General features: G+C 40.6%; 1 long non-coding RNA gene across 2 annotated transcripts; it reads left to right on the forward strand.

Annotated features, from left to right (window-relative positions):
• The first annotated feature begins 438 nt into the window (after positions 1-438).
• Positions 439-12689, forward strand: LOC128325757 (uncharacterized). Of its 2 annotated transcripts, none has more exons than XR_008307604.1 (3): positions 439-505; positions 4736-4877; positions 12490-12689. It is a non-coding gene; the product is annotated as an uncharacterized LOC128325757 (long non-coding RNA). The 2 variants fall into 2 exon arrangements; XR_008307605.1 differs by lacking the exon at positions 439-505 and adding an exon at positions 744-844.
• The last annotated feature ends 211 nt before the right edge of the window (positions 12690-12900 follow it).

The raw sequence follows: 12900 nt of genomic DNA on the forward strand, positions 1-12900 counted from the left end.
GATGATCTCCAACTGGGAATTGATAGAGGAAGTGTGACTCTCTTGGTCCTTTTGGATCTCTCAGCAGCTTTTGATACTATTGACCATAGTATCCTTCTGGAGTGTCTGAGGGAGTTGGGGGTGAGAGGTACTGCTCTGCAGTGGTTCTGCTCCTACCTCTCGGGCAGGTTCCAGATGGTGTCCCTTGGAGACTGTAGTTCTTCAAAATCTGAACTTTTGTATGGTGTCCCTCAGGGCTCCATATTGTCTCAGATGTTGTTTAACATCTACATGAAACCGCTGGGAGAGATCATCAGGAGATCTGGTGCAGGGTGTTACCAGTATGCTGATGACACCCAAATCTATTTCTCTATGTCAGAATCATCGGGAGAGGGCATAACCTCCCTAAATGCCTGCCTGGAGTCGGTAATCGGCTGGATGAGGGATAACAAACTGAGACTGAAACTCTGGAGACGATGTTGATCTGCCTGTTCTGGATGGAGTCACACTTCCCCAGAAGGAAGAGGTACACAGTTTGGGGGTGCTTCTGGATCCGAGTCTCTCCCTGGTGTCCCAGGTTGAGGCAGTGGCCAAAGGTGCTTTCTATCAGCTCCGGATGATATGCCAGCTGTGTCCATTTCTTGAGATAGATGACCTCAAAACAGTGGTACATCTGCTGGTGACCTCCAGACTGGATTACTGTAATGCGCTCTATGTGGGGCTGCCCTTGTATGTAGTCTGGAAACTACAGTTGGTTCAGAATGCGGCAGCCAGGCTGGTCTCTGGGTCATCCAGGAGAGACCATATTACTCCTGTATTGAAGGAGTTACACTGGCTGCCGATATGTTTCTGGGCAAAATACAAGGTATTAATCATAACCTATAAAGCCCTAAACAGCTTGGGCCCTGGGTATTTAAGAGAACATCTTCTTTGTTATGAACCCAACTGCCCATTGAGATCATCAGGAGAGGTCCGTCTGCATTTGCCACCAGCTCAGCTCAACGGGCCTTCTCCGTTGCTGTCCTGAGGCTTTGGAATGTGCTCCCTAGTGAAATAAGAGCTTCCACATCTCTGACAGCTTTTAAAAGGTCCTTAAAGACACATCTGTTCACCCAGGCTTTTAACTGATACTGTTTTGATTGTTTTTAATGGTGTTTTAGAGCATTGTGTTTTTTTAAAAAAAATTGTTGTGTTTTAAATTTCTTGTTTTTGTTTTTAACTAATGTTTTAATGCTGTTTTTATCTGTTGTGAACTGCCCAGAGACATAGGTTTTGGGTGGTATAGAAATATGTAAAATAAATAAATAAATAAAAATAAACTGGGGTACAAGGCCTCCTACCCTGATTTGATGGTTGTGTCCACAGGCCTACTATATACCAGTTGAGATCTGACTAATGTGGAATAAAATGGAACTATTACTTCTTGTGATTTGAAAAGTATGGTTCTGTTAATTCAGTGTAAAATCGTGTGAGCCTTTTTTGCAGTTGCACTGCATTACTGATAATGAAATCCTGAGATGCTTTTCACATGTCCTTCTGCCAAGCCAAGTATCCTCTATCCTATATTTGTATATTTGGACTTGTATGTGTTTGTGCTGAAAGTGCAGAACATTGCATTTGCCTCCTTTGAATTCCATGTGCTAGTTCTAGCTCAATTTTCCATGCCATCAAGGTCATTTTGAATTTTATTCCTATCTTCTGTGGTGTTAGCAATCCCTTCCCAGTTTTATGCCATCTGCAAATTTGATAAAGCTTTTCTGCATGCCTTCATCTGAGTAAGGAAAGCACTGCAACGCCCCATTTAAAACCTCCCATCAGGCTGATAAGGATCCATTGATAAGCAAAATATTACGAGGAACTTTGTCAAATACTTTGCTGAAATCAAGATAAATTACAGCATTCCCATAACCCACTAAGCTACTAACCTGATAAAATAGAGATATATTAGTCTGGCAAGATTTATTCTTGACAAATCCGTGGTGCCATATACTACTGCATGCTATTTCTGTGACTGGAAAAGGGGATGGAATTCTAAATTATCACCATTTCTTATTTATAAAGCACCTAATATGTGTTAGGCACTGTACCATTTTTTAAAAAACCTACAATCCCTTACCTACAGCTTTTTATACTGATAATGCAGTAGTAAAAACACAGGAGATAAGTAGAAGGAAATTAGAGAGAAAGGGTAAACTTTGCACTCATTTTAAGTTGTATTAATTCTCCTGTAATTTTGTATTTTTCTTTCTTGTTTTTGTTTTCTGGTCCTGTACCATAATAAATTTACTCAGTCACTGTGTACTCACTAGGAGAGTGTGAAAGAAGAAGAGAGAATTGTCCAGTTTACACTTTAGCTTAAATACTGAGCACTGCCCACATTGGTCCACAAGGAGATGTTGCCATAGGGCAGAAGCACTTGGCAGCAATGGCTCCATACATGGAGACCATATAGGCATCGCATCGCACAATGCGTATGGAGTCCTCACCTCCACGTGCTGCTGTGCCATGTAGCACAGCCTCTTTGCAGCTGTTTACATGAGCACAGGGGCATGGGTGGTGCTCAAGCTACCTGCATCCTCATAAGACAATAAATCTAACATATGTACATTATGTGTACAGTGTACGCATGTACATATGTACAGATGTGCAACTATTCACATACTGTGTTCAATGTACAGTATTTATTTCTATTTGTACCCTGAGTTTGAGGGGGCATGTACCTAGGTTCACTTTGGCAATGAACACTTGTGCAATCATGCACAAAAACATGTATGTGTACACACACAAAGTGAGGTCCGAATGGTGCTAATAAGATAATATTTTAAAAAATTCTTTGAATAGGGGAGGAGGAGAAAGCCTAGTGGCAAACACTAGAGAGAAAAGATGAGTTTTAAATTTAAATTATTTGTTAATATGAGATAGAGATGAGGTCAGTTGAATATTCAAAAGAAGAGAGTTCTATGCATATTAGGCCACAAGAGAGAAAGTAAGGGAAAGTGTTATGCAAATCCCAAATGTATGTTTTGCTTAGAAGGTTGTTTCATGTGTTACATGAGAAAGTTAGAAGGCATTGCTGATAAACAGTAAGTAATCCTGCAGAAATGGAGGATTTTTCCATTCACCCTTTCAACAGAGCTTACAAATAATGTAGAGCTTACAAAATACAAATAATTTAGGCTGCAAACCCCAGTTGAGTGAGTGGAAGTTCCTTAGCAACTATATTTATGGTGCTTTGGGATTTTATGAAGAAGGAAGAAAAAGATAACATGGATGGTCCAATAAAGGTACCACCTATTTTGTATCCTCTATACTTTGGGACAAACCTTGAGATCACAGTGTTCTAAATAACATAGAGCACAGTTTTAGGAAGAATGAGGTAATAATTATTCTGTAATAAAATAAATTATGAAATGATGCTCTGCTAAACAACTGGGGGAAAAATCTTTTAATAATTTACTTGCAAAAAAACCCAAAACTTCTTTTACAATGCCGGAATTAATTTATATCAGGGAAGGAAAAATAATATCCAGTTTTTTAATTTGACTCCAGATAAACCTGACTTTACAGGAAATTAGAGCAGCTTTAAAATTAAAGACATGCAGTTCATATATGGGGATCCTTGTCCTAATGGAAATTGGAGCTCTTATGGAGACAGATGGAGGAAATGACAGAAAACCATGATGAGAAAACCATTTAATTATTATATATTTCACCATTTAAGAAGATATTGGAACACAAGAAGCAAATTTTGTAGCAGCCATTGTAAACCAACCTTAGGTTTTTCAGTTCCATATCCCATAAAAAATGTTCTCTGACATTTATATATTGCCATAATTGCAGGAAGGTTAATATGTCAGAAGGAAGATACCACATCTAATGATTTACTAAGTGTTATAAAGCACAGCCATTTTGCATTTTGTGATTAAGTCAATAATTGTATTACAGTGTAAGCAATTTTCTTGATAGAAACTCAATAATTCCTTGTTTAACCACGAATCACACAATGGAGGTTTCCAAACCATGGTTTATGGATAGCATGCAGCAGAATCCAAGTGATTTTTTTTAAAAAATCATTGCTAGCACTGGGGCAACTAAGGCATACACTAAATCATTTGCACAAGTTTAATTGATATTTCTCAAACAATTACTTGTGATATTCAATTATAAAAAATGAATGTCACATCATATTTGTGGGTGTTGTAAAAGATGGAAACAAAAATCTGTGCTACCCCATCCCCACTTTGCCACCCTTTCACAGGCACTGAAATGGGGGGGGGGGGCATTCATTAGTTAGAAACTTTTCAAAAATTTGGGGGATGGAAGAGGATGGTTCACCACTGACAGCAGTAGCAGCTGGTATTGTCACCACTGTGTCTCAGAGAAGTACTGAGTTTTCTAGAAAAGAAAGAATGCATGCCACCACTGCTGTCTCCCCCCCACCCCACCATCCAAACATGTTTTGATCTGTACCAAAATTGTCAGATTTTTGCCTGTTCCGCAACTTCTTCAAGTAGCCTGATGGAAGCTGAGTATATATTTGACAAATAGCTTGGGGTCATTTATCTAGAGCAACGTGGAACAGTCTCTAGGGCTATCTTTGTGAATATACAAACTACATTTTCATTTCCTTCATCACTCTGTGTGTGAAACATATCTCCTTAATTTCAGTGCATACTACCATGTTTATGTTTTTCAGTGTGGAAGCAGAAGTTCATTGATAATTGTAGCATTGTTGCTCTCTTTTGGCCCTGTGTAGACTCACAAATAGATGGATACTGATAAACTGTATATGGATTTCTCCAATGGATGTTCCTAGGACCTGGGCCATATTCCATCTTTCTTGAGGCACCTACCTTATAAACTAAACAAAGCACTTTTGAGAAAAGAAGAGGAAGAAAGTAAGTGTGAGAGAATTTATATTTTCTTTCCTGGCAGGTCCAGCACAGTGGGTGACATCCTGAATCAGGTCAACTTCAAGGGACTGTGAGGACACACCAGGAGGTCATTCACGTGCTCAAAAACTGTGTACTATCCCGGTTTGGGAGCTGTGTGTCCTCCTGGTTTTCAGTTGTGTGGAAGCAAGGTAGGAGGAAAACCTGTGTAGAAGTGATTGAATGGAAGCAAGGTAGGAGGAAAACCTACCTTCCACACAATCACTTCTAGCCAGGTTTTTGGTTTCAACATAACCAAAAATTGGGAGCACACACAATTCCCAAACCATGGTAAAACACAGTTTTTGATTGTGTGAATGACCTCCAGGAGTTATCACAAAACTCCCCCAGTCCCCCTGTATGTGCACCATTGCACCAGAGCCCTATGAGTTCAGAGCACTCCCCATGCTCTCAAGGAGCTCTGCAAGATCAGAAATATGTCACCAGTGTGTTGAATATACTACTACTAACATATAAAATGTAATAGATGTTGGAGCTAGGACCCTAGCAGCATCAGCTCTCAGCTGCAATGTCTCATAGTGACCACTGGGGCGGTTTAGGGTCATGGATAAAAGTGCTGGACTCCTTCCCTCTTTGTTCTTTCAGTGTTAGTCTCCATTTTGTGGAGATGGCTGTTTGTTTTTGGTTTTTCTCTCTTCAGCCATGAGCTACAGCTGAAATTAAGCTGCAGGCTTTTTCACATTTGTTTGTAACCTTTTCTTTAAACAAATCCTTGTTGTTCTCCAATACTCCAAAGAACTGTCTCTAGACCTCTAGCTTTGTTGCTTTCTCACCAAACTGGTTTTGCTTTGCTATTTGGGGACTTAATTAATTATAGGTTCCTAATGGTAAACAAAGGGGGAAAGGGAATCTGATGAAATGCATATATAAGACACTTTGCAAATAGATATTAGAGAAATCGATCCTCTTGATTTAAAGAAGAAATATGGGTTTTTTCTTGCCTGTGTAGTAGTGGAAGAAAAAGGAATGAGGTATTTCTAACTAAGAGGATGACTTCATTTCAGAATGTATAAAAACCCAAACAAAATGGGACCTATTCAAAGAAGGCCCATTTGATTCACTTTTTATTCAGTCTGAATATAATACAAATGGAAACAAATAAGTAATCAGTTATCTTTTTCTTGTTCATTTTTGTTTCTTCCCCCCATTTGATAGATAGATAGATAGATAGATAGATAGATAGATAGATAGATAGATAGAGTGCCCACAGGTTGATGTGAATTCTTAGCAACCACATAGATAGATCTCTCCAGGATGACCTGTCTTCAACTTGGCCTTTAAAGTCTCTCAGTGGTGTATTCACTGCGGTTGTCATCAAGTCCATCCACCTTGCTGCTGGTTGTCCTATTCTTCTCTTTCCTTCAAACTTTTCCAGCATCATGGACTTTTCAGGGGAGCTGGTTTTTCGCATAATGTGTCTGGAATATTATAGTTTGAGCCTGGTCATTTGTGCCTCAAGAGAAAATTCTGGATTGATTTGTTCTATGATCAATTTCTTTGCTTTCCTGGCTGTCCATGGTATCCTCAAAAGTCTTCTCCAGCATCAAATTTCAAAAGTGCCAATACTTTTTCTATCTGGCTTCTTCAAAGTCCAGCTTTCACATCCATAGAGTGCCACAGGAAAAACCATTGTCCAAACAATTCTAATGTTTTAGGTACAGAAATGTCAAAGCATCTAAATATCCTTTCCAAGGCCTTCATTGCAACCCAACCAAGTGCTAATCCGCGGCGTATTTCTTGACTGCTGGATCCTTTACTACTGATGGCCGATCCTAAGAGGTAGAAGCTATCCACCATTTCAATGTCTTCATTATCAATTCTGAGGCTGGTTGCTATACCTGTTGTCATTAGTTTAGTCTTCTTACGTTTAGTTGTAGTCCCATTTTTTTCTTTGTGTTCCATGACTTTCATTACTAGAACTTGCAGATCATCCGCATTCTCAGCTATCAGAGTGGTGTCATTAGCATAGCGCATGTTATTGATGTTTCTTCCTCCAAAGTTAAAACCATGCTCATCTTATTCAAATCCAGCTTCACAGTATATGTTCAGCACAGAAATTGAATAAGTAAGGAGAAAGTACATAGCCTTGTCTTACTCCTTTGCTGATCTGGAACCAGTCTGTTTCACCATGTTCTGTCTGGACTGTGGTTTCCTGTCCTGTGTATAGGTTTCTCATAAAAATAGTGAGATGCTCTGGGATGCCCATTTTCCTAAGGATATTCCACAACTTGACATGGTCGATGCAATCGAAGGTTTTTCTGTAGTCAATAAAGCACATTGACTACTTTTTGGTATTCTTTGACTTTCTCAATTATCCAGCATGCATCAGCAATAATATCTCTTGTTCCTTGGCCTTTTCTGAAACCAGCTTGAACATCCAGCATTTCCCTATCCGCGTAGGGCTCTAATCTGCATTGGATGATCCTGAGCATTATTTTGCTAGCATGTGAAATGGTTTGCACAATCTGTTTCTTGTTACTGGTATGTAGACTGACCTCTTCCAATCTTTTGGCCACTATGTCGTTCTCCAAATTTGCTGGCATAGTTTGGTTAGAACCTTGACTGATTCTTCTTCTGTTGCCTGCTATATTTCTGTAGCTATTCCATCAGTTCCTGTAACCTTATGATTTGGTAATTACCAGAGTGCTGATCTAACTTCATCTTCCCATACTAGAGGTTCTTGCAGGTAGGGAATATCTTCTAGGGTATCTCGGATGTTGACGTCCCTGATGTACAGATTTACAATATAGTCCTTCCATCTCTGTTTGATCTTCTCTGAAACAGTTACTATCTTTCCTTTGGCATCCCTTAACATACCAATTTGAGGTTAGAACTACCTTCTGAGTTCAGAGATCTTTTGGAAAACTTTCCTTTCCCCCCACCATATCTATTTCCTAGGGATTTGCCCAAACCAGTTTGGCAGTCCTTTTCCCACCTGCCGAACCAGTTTGGAAGTCCAGTGGTTTGGATTGTTCGGTGGTGGTGGGTCATCTTTAAGGGACCAGGTTACCTCTTCCCCCCCCCCCGCTGTTTTCCCTCCACCAGCTCTGTGCCCAGAATCGATGCATATACCTTCTTGCCACCATGGTCAGCATCAGACTGGAAGTGGCTGGTGTGTGTGCATGATGTGCTCCGCCTCGTGCAGCGATTTTGGGCATAGCACTGGGGGGGAGGGGGGATAAAAGCACCCTCCTGGTCCCTTAAATTTACACACCCCACCACCAAACCACTGGTTGGACAGTTTGTGCACATCCCTACTATTTCTATCCTCAAGGTCTTTACATATGTCATTGTGATATTGCTCCTTGTCTCTTCTAACAGCTTTTTGGAATTTCTTATTAAGTTCCTTCATGTGCTCTTTATCTTATTTGACTTTGGCTTCTCTCCTCTTCTTGGTAATTTCCACCATCTGTTCTGGCATCCATTTTGCTTTCTTCTTTTTCTTGGTCTTTGGCAGTCTCTTTTCACATTTGTCCTTAACATCCTCTTTGATTACATTCCACAGTTCCTCTGGTTCACTATCAATGAGGTTCAGAACTTCAAAGCAGTTCCTGATGTTCCTGTCTGTCATGACCAGGAGGACGGGGCAGCAGGGGAAGCCAGGAATGCTGCTGAAACTTACCTTCCCTGCAGATAATCTGAATAGTGTTGCTGGGTACATAGATCATGCACCCAGAAATGTCACTGCTGCCCTACATTGTGGAGGCCAGTGGAGGTGTGGGGGCCAGAACGAATTGTCCCAGCCCCCGGAAACCCCACAATGCACTGTGCAAGTGTGTGGTGCTTTATGAGGATCCTCCCAGTGGCGGGCAGGTGTCCATCTATGTGTCACCACCAGTTGAAAGCAGCCAGTGCTGACACATGGCCAAGTAAATGCGGCCAAGGGAGTGCTCAGTCCCTTACCTTCATTTACAAGGAGGGTCCCTAGGCAAGGCTCTGCCAGAGAGCTGCTCAACTCCTGGTGGTTCTTACAGGCAGACAAGCCCAGGCTGGGCTTCCTTAGCCTGGCCTTGGCTGCTGCTCCTGTGAACAGCCTCCCTATATATTGAATTCAACACAAAATCAAAGGAGTTTTAATAAGACTAGCAACATTTTCCATGATGGCACCTCTATGTTGCCTCTGAATTATAACTAAAGCAACATTCAAAAAAGAAATATGGGGTGGCTTTTGGGGAAGCTAAAAGAGTTTCAGTAATGCTAGTGTAATTTGTTCCCTGCATAAGAGACTAATAGCACCCCTCAATTCCATGCTTTCAGGCTTTGAAAGTTGGCTTCCCAACTCACACAACTGTTTCTCCCTGGACAGTTTGCAACTAAATGCATGATGCAACTAAATTAATGATGCTCTATTTCTTTGTTGCAATCCCAAGTCTTTTTCTCTCTCCACTGCCTAGTGAAATTGAAGTTTGTGAAGGCAATGTATGACAAAATATTCAAAAATATCTCACACTTTATCTGACAAGTAGAATTGGTTCAAAAGCTGTTCTACTCTAGAAGAGGACATGAGTAATAAATGAGTAATATAGAACAGGACCTAGCAAATAATGATCTGGTATTTATATGCTGCAATGATGATGATGATGATGATGATGATATTAGTATTTACACACAGTCTACCAGCTGTTATTGACTGCATTTGGTACTTTAATTATCAGGCCCTTTCCAAGGGTCCAAGATAACTAAGGAAAAATTAAATATATCATTGTATCACTGCACCAAGGGCACCAACAACTATTGGCACCACTATTGTTTTCTTTTTCCAGAGCCGCTCTGGAAAATCTGAAGGTCCTTGTATTTAGTTATTTTCTCCAATTGTTTTTCATCAATCTGGGATTGCAATATCAATTATCAGAACTCAGTTCTTCTTGATGACTGTCAGATCCAGAGTATTGTGCACTAAACGCCTATTAGTTTGTATTCTAAAATCCCAAAGGACTTTTGCCTCCTCATTTTATGTGACCTTCTCAATCGGATGCTTCGACCAATTCTTGCTTGCTGGCAATTTGTAATTCTTGCAAAAGTTCCAGTGGATCACTGCAGCAAATGTATTATGTCTTTCCTTATAATCAGTCTTTGTGATTTTCTTACAACATACAAGGTACTCAACCATCGCATCCGCTTCCTTGCATAACTAACACTTACTAGCTTTCTGGATGTTATCAGTTTTTGCTTTTATAACATGATTTTGCTTTTATAACATAACATTTATAACAGAAAGGCAGTAAGTGTCGGTTATGCAAGGAAGCGGCTGAGATGATTGAGAACCTTGTATGTTGTAAGAAAATTGCGCACCCCCAATCACCCCCAAGGCTGGATGCCGGGATCTGGAGGTTCCCAGTGAGTGAGCATTCCTGGTAGGGGTGTGCACAAACTGGTTTCCCTGGTTTGGTTCAAGTCTGAACGAGACCCAAACCAAACTGGGCATGTTCTGTTTTGTGTCCCGCTGAACAGACCCCAGTTCAGCTTGAATATGAGCCTGTTTGGGGGTTCTAAGGTAAAAAAAAAAATTAAGGACTGACCGCCAGATCCAGGGGTGCTGCTGCAGCCATGGCGGGGGGGGGGGCTTTGCCATCACCCCTTCCCTGCCGGCCATCCCCTGCTCTCTAAAAGGCCATTTTGGCCTGTTTCTTGACAGTTTTGACCCTTCTTCCAGTGCCAGTGGCCATATTGGAGGCCATCATGCATGCTCCCTGGCTATTTGCATGGCCTGGGGGCTGTCATCACCAAAATGGCTGTCATCACCAGAAGAAGGGCCGAATGGCCCCCAAATGGGCCATAATGGCCCTTTAAAGAGTGGGGGGGACAGCAGGGGGACGAGGAGATGGCAGTGACACAACCCCCATGGCTATGGCAGCACCCCCAGACCCAGCGGTGAGTCCTTAGTTTTTTTTTAACCTTAGAACCTCCGAGCCAGCCCAGGGGGTTCTGCTCAAGGTGAGCCCTCAAGCCTGTCAACCAGGAGAGTTTCACAACTTGTTCACCCAAGATCCTACCAACTTTCTCCAACTTCAAATCTTGGTTCTCAGGGGGTGGAGAAAGTAGGTAGAATCTCTGGTGGAACAACCAGGACTGCTGATTGGGTGATTTGCACAACAAGTCTGTTGGGAGTGTACAGTCACAGGTAATCTCCCAAGAAAAGAAGTATTAGCAAAATTTATCCACCTGTGATCACCAATGCTATATTACTCAGGAACACTTTATTTAGCACTGGCACAGTATGAGTTCTGCATTAGTCAGGATATTGCACACAATATTGTCAGTGTGTAAGCACTATAGGTTAATGTAGTGTATTGTGATATGTATTGTTTAATTTGCAAATTGTGATTTTCATGCCTTTCCTAATCATTCCCAACACAGAATTTGGTTTATTTTAAACTGTTGCAATATGTTGAACTGATTCCCCCCCGACCCGAACTTCCTATTACATAATAATTTCAGTGGCAACATTTAGTGAATAAATCTATTTAGATGCCTTAAACATTGCAATCTGAAGTCCTGATTCACATAGTCATTCAAATCTCGGTTTATTGTGGGTTACCAACATTAGGATGATTGTGTGAATCCAAACAAAGAGCGGAATCCCAGATACATCTCGGTTCATAAACCACCTTGGTGTTGATTCACATCATCATGCTAATCTCAGTAACTCACATTAAACCTAGATTCTAATGATAGTGCGAACCAAGTCTTTGTTCAAGTGCATAAAAAATGAAAGATTGTGCCGTCCAGTCGGTGTTGACTCCTGGCAACCACAGAGCCCTGTGGTTTTCTTTGGTAGAATACAGGAGGGGTTGACCATTGCCTCCTCCCACGCAGTGTGAGATGATGCCTTTCAGCACCTTGCTATATCGCTGCTGCCTGATCTAGGAGTTTCCCATATTCTGGGAAACACACCAGCAGGAATTTGAACCCAAAGCCTCCTGCTCTCTAGGCAGGTTGCTTTCCCATGTGCATACGTGAAAAGAAAGCATGTCAGCTTCCAGAGAGAAAAAATATCTTTGTTAAATTGTTCAGTTCATGAATGTTTGTGAAAACAGTAAGAAGAACTGAATTTTAGCCAGGTAGCAAAAGAGGTGGTATTAAAATGACTGGCCACATCTGAATATTTAAGCACCATCCCTTTCAGTAATAACGGACAAATTCATTTAGGTATCATTTCAGAAATGTTTATCTATGTCGGAATTGATTTTCAACATTTATGTATAATTACTGAGTTTAACTGTTTGCAACTTTTCTGCTTAACTTGATTGAAATAGCTTCTGTATAGACATTCTGTCATAAGGAAATATTGCCATGTTAATTGGTAATCCAATTAAGAGAAAATTAACTAAGACAGCAGCAAGACTTCACAGTGAAAAATAGAGTATTAAGACCAGTCAACATTATTTTTTTTGAGCCATCTTAGTTAAAAAAGCGCCAACCCTATATTCTGAAGTACTGTGAAAATTTCTCTTAAATTCCTGAATTTCAACTCCAGGTTGATATATACTTATGGCAGTAAACTTTGTCATCGAGCATAGCTTATTTTGACACTAAAGTACCCTTCCATTCTCCACAGGCTTGTATATAAATACAGAAAATCTATACTGACAAGATAAAGGAATGCATTATGTTTCCTAGTTAAAACCTTTATACAAAGCTGTGCACTAATATTACACCTGGGAGCCATGAAACTGCAATAACATCTCCTGCACATCATACAAAGAAGAAGAAAATCATGTTGTACAGGAGAAAATGTAAGCTTAGGTCACAAAATGGGGCTACATGGGAACAATTTATTGTAAAATAAATAAATAAGTGTAATTTTACAAAGCATGCTAATTCTGGTGTGGGGTTATGACTGAACTCCTCTAAGTCAGAATGCCCCCTAAATGTTAAGGAATAACAATGGAATTAGTTGTTAACTATTAAATAGCCAGTGGCTGACATCCTGACTAACAAAGGGTGCATGTTAGGAGGCTTTGTGGGA

Source organism: Hemicordylus capensis, chromosome 5, assembly GCF_027244095.1.
Source record: "Hemicordylus capensis ecotype Gifberg chromosome 5, rHemCap1.1.pri, whole genome shotgun sequence".
Lineage (NCBI taxonomy): Eukaryota > Metazoa > Chordata > Lepidosauria > Squamata > Cordylidae > Hemicordylus > Hemicordylus capensis.